The 14952-nt window shown below is 40.8% G+C and overlaps 1 protein-coding gene across 3 annotated transcripts in view; it reads left to right on the plus strand.

Annotated features, from left to right (window-relative positions):
- CBX5 (chromobox 5) overlaps nt 1-14952 on the plus strand; it is a 38640-nt gene that overhangs the window by 414 nt on the left and 23274 nt on the right. Inside the window, exon 1 of one of the 3 annotated variants that reach the window (XM_047739985.1) lies at nt 5372-5396. The exons of the other annotated variants lie outside the window; for them this stretch is intronic. The gene's annotated coding sequence lies outside the window, so the exon portion shown is untranslated. Of the gene's footprint in view, nt 1-5371; nt 5397-14952 lie in introns of those variants that run through there. 3 annotated transcript variants of the gene reach the window in all.

Here is a 14952-nt window from a genome sequence, read left to right on the forward strand (position 1 = left end):
TCGGAATGTGGGAGGCGGGTTTTCCGCTCCTGAGCGGCGTCTCCCTAAGCCAATGAGCACGGAGCGCGCGGTAGGTTGGGCTCCTCCAAGAGGCAGCGGGTTGACTCCAATGGGGAATGCAGGAGTCGGGCGGCTAAATGGACCAAATTTGGAGCCAGTAGGCGGATACCCTACGGAAAGCGCTCGCGCAGGTCGTCCAATCAGCGTTCTAGAAGAGGAAGGTCTTAAAATTTGGGGTTGTGAAGAGGATTCAATATCTGTGATGGTGCGGCAGGCACGTATTTTATTCACAATGACTTCTCTAACGAAGTCTTTAGGCTTCCATCCCACATACCTTTCTGCTCTGGAAACTATAAGTTTGCTCCTGTGTTGCTTCGAATTTGGCATCTCCCCCCCCCCCCATATCGTTACTTCTCACCACTTCACACTTTTTAGGTTTTTTTTTTTTTTTAATTAACATATAATGTATTTGTTTCAGGGGTACAGGTGTGTGATTCATCAGTCTTAATTCACAGCACTCGCCATAGCACATACACTCCCCCATTGTCCATCACCCAGCCACCCCATCTCCGCCCCCCCACAACCCTCAGTTTGTTGGTTTTCAGAGGGGCAGGATAGGTCTTGGGAACTCACTCCTTTAGGACGACTGACTTGCAATGTTAGAACCAATAGGATAAATCTCTAGTGTCGTGGAAAGGCGCCCAAGAAAAATCTACATAATGATGCATGTTTCTACGGACAAATGGATATTTGTAAATCCATAGAAAAAGTTTTGGAAGGCTACACACTAAAGTGTGTTATCTTTAGGGAGAGACTGAGATCTAGGCAGGTTGGATCTCTAATGTTTAAATCTTTCAGGGATTGTAATTTGTGACTAAAAATGAAAAAGTCAGTTTTTGTGTTTCCAGTCATAATCACCTGCTTCTCATATTCTGTTTTATCCTTACATCTGGAGAAGGTGCTGTTTTTCCTTAAGAACTAAGGTGAGCCTCGGATAAAAATACAAATTTTAAAAAGATAATTTTTTTATGTGTATTTAGTACCTGCTAGGGAGACATTTTGCTAAGGACTTTAAAAGCAATATCTCAATGCTTTTATCTTAGTCTCTTCTTTGAGGAACTTTCCCCCTATGTATATCTTTCTTTACACCTTTAAAGAGTTTCTAAGCCTTCTTTCTGCCCTTCCTTTGAGGATGCCTGAATTTTGATAAGTTGCTTAACAAGGATGGTATTTAGGGTGGTAGGGACAGGAGAAGTCAGCCATCACCTGGATTATCCCATTGCCTTGATTATATTTCCTTCGAAGTGTTTTACAGACATTGTAATCACCTGTTGGTAACAACCATTGAGCTGATTTGAAGATGTTTTGTAAAAATAAGGAAATTTTCATTACATGATGGCTTTATCAGAATCTAAATTGCTTTCTTGTTCACTGACTTAAGGTTAATAGAAAAATGTTTAAATACTGTAAGTTCAACTATATATGAAGTACACTTCTGATTACAGACCTTTGTGACATTGTACAAAAGAAAGTTAATTTCACTTGTTCTTGAACAGAGGAGAGATTTCTGTGATCTCTGACACTTGCAAGAGGACAAATCAGTTTCGTATCGTTAAAAACTGTTTGTAGGTGTGCTAGTAATGCAGCTGCTTCTGCTGAGTTTATAAGAACTAAAGGACTCCTAGATTAAGGTTATTTGTCCCTAATTTATTTAGGTTCAAAAGGAATTCAGTCTTGATCTATAGGGTTTCTTGCAGCATTATTGATGTTTTGAGCTAATATTTGCCTCTCACCTCTTCCCTCACCCCCAATTGTGACTTATCAGAATGTCTCCACACGTTGCCAGATGCCCTCGGGGTGTCGGTGGTGGTGCAGAATCGCTCGAAAACTATTGATTTGGGGCGCTTGGCTGGCTTGGTTGGAGGAGCATGTGACTCTTGATCTCGGGGTGGTGACTTCAAGCCTCACGTTGGGTGTAGAGATTACTAAAAAAATAAACTAAAAAAAGAAGAAAACCATTGATTTAAAGTAACAGATGCTAGGGGTTCCTGCATGGCTCAGCGGAGGAATATATGTGATTCTTGATCTCTGGGTCATAGGTTTAAACCCCACATTGGGTGTAGAAATTACTTAAATAAACTTATAAAAATAAATAAGTAACATGACAGATACTGGAGTTGATTATCTTGTCAAAATCTTTTATTTTAGTAATTGGAAAATGGAGGGAGAAGATGGGTGAAGTGTCTAGGAAGTAGCCTTTGTTAAATGGATCACTAAATCCTAACGGTTATCTCTTCAGAAGTAGAGAGATCATCACTCCATTGGATAAAAGGAGAATTTAATTAAGTTTTTACCATTTCTTGCACTCTAAACACGATTGCATCCTGTGTTTGTTTGGCTGCCTAAAATAATGGCAAATATGTTTTGGATAGAGGTGGACTTTGTGTTGCGTTAGATGCTTATTAGATTTTCTCCTGCTTTAAGCCTTTTCTTTGCTGGAATTCTTTTGGATAAATGTGTCTCAGACTTTTGATCTTGACCCTTGCTAAGATATACATTTACATTGACCCTGTACACATATGGGAAAAAGTTTCACTATATGAATATATGTGCAAAGCAGTCTGGTACTTTCTCATCTACAGTACACTTTCATTTTCTTAAAAATGCTGGTCGGTTTTTGGTGGTTTCGTGGCTGTGTTTAGACCACTGATGGGGGACAAAAGAAAACTGATCTGAAGAATAGGTAAATCATGTCGTCTTAGAGTAGTCTGAATGGATTCCATCCATCTCTAGCCCCAGCTCCTTGGATTTATAAACAAATTAACCATGACCCTTTATTTGATTATTTTAATTTGAAAGATTTCAAGATTTCAACATAAGCTTCTTGGTTTACTATGGTGTGCAAGTACACATTGCTTTTTTGTGAATTCTCTTACAGTGTTAGAGTTAATAGGTCTGATGAACATTTCTCTCTGGTAGGGAAATTTTAGTGGGTAATTTTTCATTGTTATTCTGAGACTATCACATTGAAAACTTTTTTTTTTCCCCCTTAAGACTTACTTTATTTGAGAGGTGCCCGGGTGGCTCAGTGGGTTAAGCCTCTGCCTTCGGCTCAGGTCATGATCTCGGGGTCCTGGGATCGAGCCTGGGATCGAGCCCTGCATCGGGCTCTCTGCTCAGCAGGGAGCCTGCTTCCCCTCACCTCCAGCCTGCCTCTCTGCCTACTTGTGATCTCTCTCTCTCTCTCTGAAATAAATAAATAAAATCTTAAAAAGAAAGAAAAGATTTACTTTATTTGAGAGAGAGAGGGAGCATGTGCACGCTTGTGTGCAGGAGCCAGGGGCTGGCGGGGGCAGAGAGTGGGAGAGGGAGAGAATTCTCAGAGCCAGATGAGGGGCTCAATCCCAAGACCCTGAGATCATGACCCGAGCCAAAATCAGGAGTCGAATGCTTAACTGATTGAGCTACTCAGATACATTGAAAATCTTAAGTTTGGACTGACTTTTTGCCTTTGGAGAACCTGGTTTGGTTCATTTATACTGGTCTGTTAACAAGACAAGTTGTTTAGCCTGTGTTACAAAATTGTAAGCACAAGTACTTGTGCTTACAGCTTAAGGATATATTATATTATTGCTGGGACACCTCGGTGGCTCAGATGGTTAAGCGTCTGCCTTCAGCTCACGTCGTGATCCTGGGGTCCTGGGATTGAGCCCCACATCAGGCTCCCTGCTGAGTCTGCTTTCCCCTCTTCCTTCCTCTCTCCCCTGCTCATGTTCTCTCTCTCTCTCAAATGAATAAGTAAAGTCTTTTTTTTTTTTTAAAGGATATATTATTACTGCCAAACCTAAAAGGATTAATGTTTACTAAAAGGGAACATGACACATCTTCACTGGTCTGTCTGAAAACCAATAAGTAGACAGCTATCTGGATAGTAGGTGAGCAGGATAATGGTTGGGGCAAAAAGGAAAAAGAACATTACTCTGCAGTGGCTGGATTTTTATATGTCTGGGAAAGTTTTGGTAGTTTTTTGTTTTTTGTTATTTTTTAAGATTTTATTTATTTATTTGACAGAGATCACAGGTAGGCATAGAGGCAGGCAGAGAGAGAGGAGGAAACAGGCTCCCTTCTGAGCAGAGAGTCTGCTGCGGGGGCTCGATCCCAGGACCCTGGGATCATGACCCGAGCTGAAGGCAGAGGCTTTAACCCACTGAGCCACCCAGGCACCCCAGTTTTAGTAGTTTTCAGAGCCCTTGTTAGTAGCTCTAGAAAGAGAAAGGTATCCAGGATACAGAGGTTTCTGAGGAAGATAAGTAATTTTTATTTAGGTATTTTATTTAACTATATAGCATGATTTACATGTCTTACTGGAATAGCACATTTAACAATCCTTGGTAAAGCATTTTTCCTTTTCTTGTTCTTTTGCTTTGTCTATTTTTAAGATTTATTTTATTTTATTATTTATTTGACAGAAATCACAAGTAGGCAGAGAGGCAGGCAGAGAGGGGTGGGGAAGCAGGCTCCCTGCTGAGCAGAGAGCCTGATGTGAGGCTCGATCCCAGGACCCCGGGATCATGACCTGAGCTGAAGGCAGAGGCTTTAACCCACTGAGCCACCCAGGCACCCCTTGCTTCGTCTAATTTTTATTTTCATTTACCTTACATGAAATTGGATTAAAGCTGTGTGCTATTGATATTGATTTTAAAAGTAGTAGATTACAGGTGGCTCAGTCAGTTAAGCGGCTGCCTTTGGCGCAGGTCATGATCCCAGTCTCCTGGGATCAGGCCCCACATTGGGCTCCTTACTGAGCCGGGAGCCTGCTTCTACTTTGCCTGCCATTCCCCCTGCTTGTGCTTGCTTTCTCCCTTTCTCTCCCTTCTTCTCCCTCTCTCTCCCTCTGTCAAATAAATAAATAAAAATCTTAAAAAAAAAAAATAGAAGTAGTAAATTACAATGTGAGATACCACTTGTAACTGACTCAGTATGGCTGCTATTTACACATTATTATTTGTGAACTTGAATTCTGAGCAGTTATTTTTTTTTCTCTGACATAAACTTTGATTTTCCTTTCCTCCTTATAAAGGATTTCTTTTAGCTGATCATTGTACTAATGGGAAAGAGTCCAGGTCATCCTGAGAAGAGTTGGCTTGTGCAAAGTCCAAGATACAGCTTTGTTGAATTTCTGTAAGCTACTCGAAGCCACATATTCATTTCTGATGACAACTTTACACTTGTGTTGGCAGAACACCCACAGTGACAACTGGTGCCTATGTTTAGTCTGTCCAGGAGCTCTATCAGCTAACATGTTTGGGGAAAAACCTACACTGTTCTTGTTAGCAGCTATGTAAATATTAGACCTTGCGGAGTTTGTCTTCCTGGATCTGCCAGTATTTTGTGGGGTAAGTTACATTCTCTGTTTGCCTCAGTTTACCCTTTGAAATGAGGGATTTAAAGGTTTTAGACATTCTTTTTTTTTTTTTTTTTTTAAAGATTTTATTTATTTATTTGACAGAGAGAGATCACAAGCAGGCAGAGAGGCAGGCAGAGAGACAGGAGGAAGCAGGCTCCCTGCTGAGCAGAGAGCCCGATGCGGGACTCGATCCCAGGACTCCGAGATCATGACCTGAGCCGAAGGCAGCGGCTTAACCCACTGAGCCACCCAGGCGCCCGGTTTTAGACATTCTTTGGGTTACTTGAAGTACAATTCTTTTTGGATCAGTAATTGGGTTTATATATATCCAGTTTATGATTTTTAAAAAAATTTATGTCCCCTGTATAATAGTCTCCTGTGGCTTCTAGCCCAAATTACCGCAAACTTAGTGGCTTCAGTATATGTGCTGCCGAAGCGAGCACAACTTAGTGGCTTCAAACAACAGGTATTTATATTTAAAATTCTGGAGGTCAGAAGTCTATAATAAAGGTGTTGAACCCCCTCTGGAGGCCCTAGAGTAGAGTCCCTTCCTTGCCTCTTCCAGCTTCTGGTGGCTGTCAGCCTCACCTCTCCCTGCTTTCTCTTTACTTCTTTGTCTTCTCTGTGTCTCTGCCTGTGATAAGGATGGATGTGATTGTGTTTAAGAGCCAACCAGGGGGCGCCTGGGTGGCTCAGTGGGTTAAGCCGCTGCCTTCGGCTTGGGTCTGATCTCAGGGTCCTGGGATCGAGCCCCGCATCGGGCTCTCTGCTCAGCAGGGAGCCTGCTTCCTCCTCTCTCTCTGCCTGCCTCTCTGCCTGCTTGTGATCTCTCTCTGTCAAATAAATAAATAAAATCTTAAAAAAAAAAAAGCCAACCAGATACTCTAGGATACATTTTTCCTTTCACATCTTTTGCCATATAAAGTAATGTTCATAATCTCAAGAGATTAGGACTTGGTTATCTTTTGGGGGGGCACTATTCAGGCAACTACACCCTAGTTCTCTAACCCTTATCCATAAATTTTACCTAGTTCACAAAATAAAAAGTTACGGGGCACCTGGCTGGCTTAGTCAGTCGGTTAGACTGCCGACTCTTGGTTTTCATGATCTTGGCTCTTGAGATGGAGTCCCGAGTGGAATCTGTTTCAGAGTCTCTCCCTCTAGCTCATGTCCACTTGTGCACTGTGTGCTCACATTTTCCCTCTCTCCAATAAGTAAAATCTTCTAAAATAAGGAAAAAGTTATTTAAGTGATTTGTCTTTTTGGTTTCAAGAGAAAATTATTATTTTTTAAAAGATTTTATTTATTTGACAGACAGATCACAAGTAGGCAGAGAAGCTGGTGGGGGAGGGGGCGGGGAGAAGCAGACCCCTTGCTGAGCAGAGAGCCCGATGCAGGGCTTGATCCCAGGGAGCAGAAGGCAGAGGCCACTGAGCCACCCAGGCGCCCCAAGAAAAAATTATTTTTAAAGATTTTATTTTACTTACTCCACTAGAGCACACACAAGCAGGGGTTAGTGGCAGAGGGAGAGGGAGAAGCAGGCTGGAGCTGGATGTGGGGCTTGATCCCACAACCCCAGGATCAAGACCTGAGCCAAAGACATGACTGAGCCACACACGCACCCCAAGAAAAAGTTACTTATTTATTTTTGAGAGAGAAGAGGGGCAAGGGGGAGAGAGAATCTTAAGCAGTTACATACCCATTGTGGAACCTGACCCTGGGCTCGATCTCACTACCCTGAGATCATGACCTGAGCTGAAATCAAGAGTTGGACACTTAACCGACTGAGTCACTTAGGTGCCCCAAGAAAAAGTTATTTGAAAAATGAGAGGCAAGTGGGGAAAAAAGCTCAGGAAACCTAGGCTCTTTTCCCTCTTCTGTCATTAACTATTGATATAACCTTGGTTGAGCCATTTGCCCTCTTTGGTCCCTAGTTTATTCATTTTACATGGAAAGAATTGGATAGGTGATTGCCAACAGCTTTCTAGACCAAAGACTTTGATGAAATGACTCCTGAATTGTCTTGGAGTTTGGTTTTTTTTTTTTTTTTTTAAGATTTTATTTATTTATTTGACAGAGAGAAATCACAAGTAGGTAGAGAGGCAGGCAGAGAGAGAGGAGGAAGCAGGCTCCCTGCTGAGCAGAAAGCCCTACGCGGGGCTTGAACCCAGGACCTGGGATCATGACCTGAGCCGAAGGCAGCAGCCCAACCCACTGAGCCACCCAGGCGCCCCTGGAGTTTGTTTTTTGAAGCCACTGATTTTAAATGTGAGCAAAGAACTCATTCTAGTATATTGGGCCAGTGGAGGCCTTTGCCTAGGATTTGAGGGATAGATGATTGACTTGTTGGCTGGTTGTCAAATCCTTGGGGTATTAACATAAGGTAACAAATTTGTTAATTGTGTGTGGATTTCTAAAAAAAAAAAAAAGGTATAATGGACAGGTTGGGCCATTTTTCACACTCATCCTACTGAGGCTGTGGACTGTATAGTCTGGATTTCCTTTCCAGGAAGAGTAGTTTGTCAAAAACACTGACAGATTTTTCTACATGAAACTAGATTGTGAAGCTGGTTCTACAATTTTTCACATGCAGTCATACTCTTCAGACTTAACTGAGTGCCTGTTCCATTGTACTCCATTGCTAGAAACAACACTTAGAAAATGTGGGATTGAGATGGTGTTGTTGAAGGCTATTCAAAGGTCAAATTTTTAGTACACTCTTATTATTACATGGAGAGGAGGAGGAATCAAATTGAATTCAAGTTTTTCTCTGATTATAATCTTCATTTCTTAGAATAAAGCAAGTTCATATCTGAGTCAGCAGGCATAATTATATCGGAATAAAGTGCCCTGCTAAAGGGTCAACCAACAGGCTGGGAAATCTATCTTAGGTTTGGTTTCTGCGACAGATCCTTGAACTCCATGTACCTTCTTTCTCATCCCTAAATCAGTAAGACTCACCTCACAGGGAGTTGTGGAGGGTAATATACTGCTAATTTGTTCAGTATTTCACAACAATAAATTATATCTAGGGATCTGATAAAACATTGGCAAACCCCATTTATATGAGTACTTGGAGACAAGCATAGATATAACTTACAGATAGTTCAGAAAATTTATTAAAGTTATTTTAACTTCCTCTGTTATCAGATATCTTACCTTCTGTTTGCCGTATACTTTCCAAAGAGTTTTTTTTTTGTTTTTTTCCGTAACAGACATGAGGTAGGTAGGGCAGATAGCTAAAGCCTGATTCGATGATAAAGGGATCAATTCATCATGAAGACACAAGAACCCTAAATTTTACATAACTAATAATAAAACTTGAAAATAAATGAAAGAAAAAGCAGTGGAATTGAAATATATACATTATAACTATGTTAACACGCTTCTAAGTAACCCATGGATCAAAGACATCACAAAATTAGGAAAGATTTTGAACTGAATAAAAACGATGACATGACCTTAAAATTTGTTGGATATAACTAAGACAATGCATAAAGGGAATTTTATAGTATTAAATGCTTCAGATAAGGAAGCAGAAAGATCTAGTCAGTGACCTAAATTTCTATCTTAAGAACCTAGGAAAAAAAGAGTAAGTTAAATTCAAATTAAGCAGAAGAAAGAAAATACTAAAGGTAAAAACAGAAGGTAGTTGGTGAAGTATAAAACAAAAATAGAGAAAATCAATGAAAATCAAAGTTGGGTTTTTTAAAAATTTATTTTTAATTTTTTTAAAGATTTTATTTATTTATTTGACAGAGAGAAACACAGTGAGGGAACACAAGCAGACACAGTGGGAGAGGGAGAAGCAGGCTCCCTGTTCAACAGGGAGCCAGATGTAGCCTAACCCCAGGAGCCTGGGATCATGGCCTGAGCTGAAGGCAGGCGCTTAATGACTGAGCCACCCAGGTGCCCCTGAAAGTTGGTTTTCGAAAAGATCAATAAAATTAATAAACCAAGCAAGTCTGATTGGGGGTGGAGAGGAGACTCAAATGACTAATATCAGGAATAAGAGAAGGGATATCACTACTGATCCTAGAGACAGTGAAAAAGTAATAAGGGACTATTATGAACAATTATGCCAGTGCATTCAGTGTCTTAGATGAATTGAATCACGTCTTTGAAAAGTAAACTGCCAAAGTTCACTTCAGAGGAAATACAGAACCTCACTAGCTCCATATTTATTAAAGAAGTAAAATTTATAGTTGAAAGTGTTCCCCCCAGTGAAAGCTCCAGGTCTGAATGGCTTCACTGGCAGGTTTCACCAGACCTTCCCCACCACCCCCCTTCCTTTAAGGAAGAGGTAATACCAATTCTACAAACTCTTTCAGAAAATAGGTAAGGGAGGAGCAATTACCAAAGCATTCATTATTTTTTTTAAAAAGAGTTTATTTATTTATTTGACAGAGATTACAAGTAGGCAGAGAGAAAGGAGGAAGCAGGCTCCCTGCTGAGCCAAGAGCCTGATGTGGGGCTCAATCCCAGGACCCTGGAATCATGACCTGAGCCGAAGGCTGAGGCTTTAAACCACTGAGCCACCCAGGTGCCCCAGCATTCATTATTTTTAACATCATCTATCAGGCAAACTTCTATTTCTGTGTGTGTACATTTATATAAATATTTAAGATTTTTTTTCGAAGATTTATTTATTCTAGAGAGAGAGTGAGCCTGTGGGGCAGGGGAGCACAGAGGGAGGGAGAGGAAGAATCTCAAGCACACTCCCTTCTGAACATGGAGCCTGATTCGCGGCTCTATCCCCAGACCCTGAAATCATGACCTGAGTCAAAATCAAGAGTCGGACGCTCAACCAACTGAGCCACCGAGGCGCCCCAAGATTTTATTTTATTTTATTTTATTTATTTTTTTTTTAAGAGAGATTTTATTTATTCATTTGACAGCGAGATAGCGAGAGAGGGAACACAAGCAGGGGGAGCAGCAGAGGGAGAAAGCGAAGCAGGCTCTCCGCTGAGCAGGGAGCCCAATGTGGGGCTCGATACCAGGACTCTGGGATCATGACCTGAGCTGAAGGCAAACGCCCAACCATCTGAGCCACCCAGGCACCCCATCAAGATTTTATTCTTAATCTCTACACCCAAGGTGGGGCTCAAACTCAGCCCTGAGATCATGAGTCACATGCTCTACCAACTGAGCCAGCCAGACACCCCCTTTATATTTTTAAAAGTGTTGTCCAGTTTTTTTGTCTTCCCTTCACAGCAGACCTATGAGATAAGTAGAGCAAATAACACCGTTAAGATGAACTGAACTGTTTAGTTTGACCTTTCAGTTATCAAATTGGGAGAGGACCACATCTCCTTATTCCTAGTCCTCATATTACTACTGTTAACAAGCTGCCCCTTCAGTAGCTTTTTTGTAACAGCCTTTGGGGACAGGACTAACAAGTGCTGATTTCAAGGAGAAACTTAAAATCCTCCGCCCTTAAATTGAAGACTGGGTTAGACTCAGTGCCCATGCAATGCTTGACACTTATCAAGCCCTCAATAAATATGGCAGAACGAGGATCAGAATTGCAATATTAATCATCCCTTTGGCATAGGATTTAAATTAGGATTGCAGTTGGAACTGGATAAAAAGATAGAAACATCTTATTTGGTTTAAGGAACACATCAGAATGCTCAGTGGAAGAGCTGGGTGGTCTGAGATTGGCTATCCCTTTTAGCCATTAATCTGGTGGTGGCCTTTCTTTGCATTTAACTATCAATATATCTGAAGTGTAAAACACACTTTTATGATATTGTGGCATAGTAACTCACACTTAAATGTCAATAGAGACACTTGCAAAGACCTACAAGGTTCAATAATTTCTGGTGTGGGTTTGTTTCTCCTGTCATCACCCATTATGTATTTTTTTACAGCTTTTAAATTGCCACGGAGAGAAATTGGTCAGGATCATAATAGATGGCCAAGGAGCTGCCAAGGATACCGTTGCATGGATGGGAAAAAGTTCAATACTGCCTTGATTTTATTTATCTAAATTGTAGGCTATGACTTCAATATAATTCATGTTGCTAATATACCAAGGTAATGGCAAAGCACAAAATTATGCCGTATGTTGAAGGAATGCTTTTACTCCATGAAGTTTTACAGTCTGAGATACGTTTCTAACTCCAATTATATAAAAACTCCTTTTTGTCAGCATGTATTAATCAGATTTTAGAATATTGACTTAAATTATAATCGCATCTCAACAGTTAAATTAGAGATATTTTAGAGATTTTAGTTTATGGTTATGCAAATTAATTTTTATGTCTCTTGAATGTCTTCTCTAAACTAAGGCTATGAGAGAGCATAAATTGTCTGGTAATAGCAGAGGCTTTTTCTTAAAATAGAGGATTTGTTAGAATAACCTGGAGGGGTCTTGGTAACCCTTAAGCTGCTGATGTCCAAAATCTGTGCAAGCTGGATGATGCCAGATAAGCACCGTGTCTTAATTTTATGGCTGTTTGAAAAATATGACTGTTACTTTAGTTGGGGGTGGATACTTCAGTTCTCCTTTAACCCTTCCATATTTTGTGAATATGCTCTGCCAAAGTGGTATGTAAAAAGCCAAGATTCATAGTAACTACTCCAACATTGCTATAACCCATTTTTCTTAAGATTTATTTATGGTGAAATTGCCAGGTTCGTCATGAAAGGTGACTGGATCTACTAGTTCATGCTTTATTCCATTTAATTAAGAGAGGAGTGGGTGTCAGAGTAACACCCACCTGGGACTGTGGTGCCTTAAGAGGAGTTCAGTACATTACAAGGACAGAGTTGTTGGAAAGCACCATCTGGAAGACATTTGCCCATAGTGGTGCCAAATTCTACTTTCTCATAAATCTTGGAACAATTGCATATCTAACCTTGCCCAGTGATGGGTTTAGGTGTGGCCTAACTAAATTTAAAGTGGACTGACACTTGAGAGAAGAAATTCAGTAGATTTTAATAAAGGAAAAAAAAATACCACGTAAAATTATTTTGTGGGATTGTGATCTTGTAATGAGATATCAAGAATTTGTGTGTTACTTAACAAATATGCCAGCGAACTAGACTGATAACTTCAAGCAGTTCTGAGAATTGCTATAGTACACATTCATTTATGTTTTTTTCATGGTGATCAGAGCTTGGAGGAGAGTACAGCTGAGTAAAATTTATAAGGCAGCCTTTATCTCTATTTATAATGTATATGTTTTAATCTAAAAGAACAAAAGGCCCTTTACTCCCTTGCTCACTGGAGCAGGAGGCTTAGATAATCAACAAACAGGATACTTTGCCCCGGAATAATTCTGTGACTGGATGAGGCAGTGCCTTGGCCTGATTTTTAAAGATTCACAAACTGGAGTTGTGCTAGCCAAACGGAGAGCAGTTCCTCTCTCCACACTCCTTTCTATTAATAAAGTTTGTGTTGTCTATATGTGGCTTGTTAATGATAGGGGTGTTAACGACCACAGTTAATCTTCCTCTTCAACTCTTTCTTAATCCAGTCTCTTAAATAGACATTTAAAAAGCTTTTAACTCCTCTTGAATTGGGTGCTCATGGGCTTTGGTGGAGGTGGAGTGATAGTTATCAGCCCATTTAACAAAACCTGAGACAGCCAGGACAGCTGTAATGTGTATCTCTATGCCGTGTTTTTGTTAAAATGCCACATGGCTAATACTTTGGAAATCATAAATCTAGGGGAAGAAAACATCTTTATGGAGGGTATTTTAGTTTTATGCTGAATGTGTTACAAACTTAAAATCATTGGTGCTTCTAGATCCATAAAGAACAAAGAATACAGACCAGATTAAAACGGTTCTGTAAATTTGGTTTCTTTTCATCTGTTTTATTTATTACAATAAGGCTATATAGAGGATGCCTTGAAGACAGTGCTGCAGCTGACAATCTAATCTTCACTTAAGCCACTAACTTTCCCAAAGCCCTTTGGGGAGAAATGGGAATTTCTCAAGCCTGGGCCAACTGAAGTCACCCATCAGCAGCATATTTGATTAATACATGTGATACAGAGCTTTACATATGCCCTCACTCCTTTCCCCTCTTTCTGGAGTCTTTCTGGAGAATTTTACCTTCTTACTGGGCTTACAGATTTTATATTGGAACTCTTTAATAGGGGTGCCTTGTTGGCTCAGTCGGTAAAGCATGAGACTCTTGATCTTGGGGTTGTAAGTTTGAGCCCCACGTTGGGTGTAGAGATTATGTACATATAAAATCTTTGGGGTGGGGGAAGAAAAAAGAAACTCTAAAATGAAGAGAGAGCTCACTGATGATGTGTTTTGACATTTAGTCTGACTACCACCTCCAGATAGTCCAGTGGGTGGTTCAGTGAGGCAGTTTACCATTTGGTTCTTCATTACTTTTTAAAAAATAACAAAGCAAGCTCAGAGAAAGATTTAGAATTATGTTGTATATATACTTTTACTTGTAAGTAGTGATGAAAATAAAATGTGCTACACCAAGATCTAAGAAAAGCCACCAAGACAGCTGGCATTGCCAAGTAGTGACTGGAGGGACTAGAGCAGAGCCTGAACTGGACAAAGAGAACCCAGAAACCCTATGTGGGCGATTCTGTGAATCCAGGATTGACAAATGGAAATAGCTAACCATTCCCTCTGTTCTGGATTGCCCCAGTTTTCTCTAATTGCTTCTCTAACTTCTGGGGACTTACAGTTTCTTACATATTTTTTCTAAAAACCTTTATAACGAGTGGAGTTTTTTGGTCCTCCTCTTTCTGCTTCACTTCCTCACCTCTTCCTCCCCCCCCCCCCCCCCCCCCCGTAAGATTTATCTGTTAAGTCTGTCATCGACTTGGAATGTGGGTTCTGCCTGTGCCTGACCACAGTGCTCTTTGATGTTTTTCCAAGGCTGACTTCTCACCAGATCCCTGGTTTAGGGGATTTTTTGCCCAGCACTCAGAGGCCTGTAAGGTGAATTTGCCTTGTGTCGTTGATATGAACGGCTGGTGGGGCCTGCTCTTTTCTCATGTCCTGATGGGCAGTTAAATTGCCAGAATCTATGTGTAGTTGTTGATACCTTTACCAGAGAGTCATTCTGTGTCATTACAAAAGGGCTGAGAGCTGTTATGTCTGAAAGACTCTAGAAACTTGAGAAGCTGCTCACCCCTTCCTATGGAGATTTCCACAAGGATAGGGTTGCACTCGGAGGCTCATCCTCTCTTCCTTCGTCATGGTATCGGGATTCTACCTTAATCACTCCATCATCCTGCCAGCCATGCCTCATTTCTCATACTCGAATGCTCCCTTCTCTCAAGCTCAGCGTGAACCACCAGTCTTGATGCTTTATCTGGTACAGGCTCTAGCCCTTAAATTGTCCGTCTGGCTTTGTGTTTCATTTGACCCTAATACACTGGGTCGCACTGTCTAAAAGAAAATTATGTCCCCTCCGATGTCTGAGTGCATTTCTCATTTCTTACTGCTGCTCCTGAGCAGATCTGTAACTTCAAGGTTAAGATAAAACACATTCCATCAGAACTATGTCGTCATCCTTGCCAGCTTCTGATCTGTGACTGTCCCAGAGATTTACAAGA

Source organism: Lutra lutra, chromosome 8 (assembly GCF_902655055.1).
Source record: "Lutra lutra chromosome 8, mLutLut1.2, whole genome shotgun sequence".
NCBI lineage: Eukaryota > Metazoa > Chordata > Mammalia > Carnivora > Mustelidae > Lutra > Lutra lutra.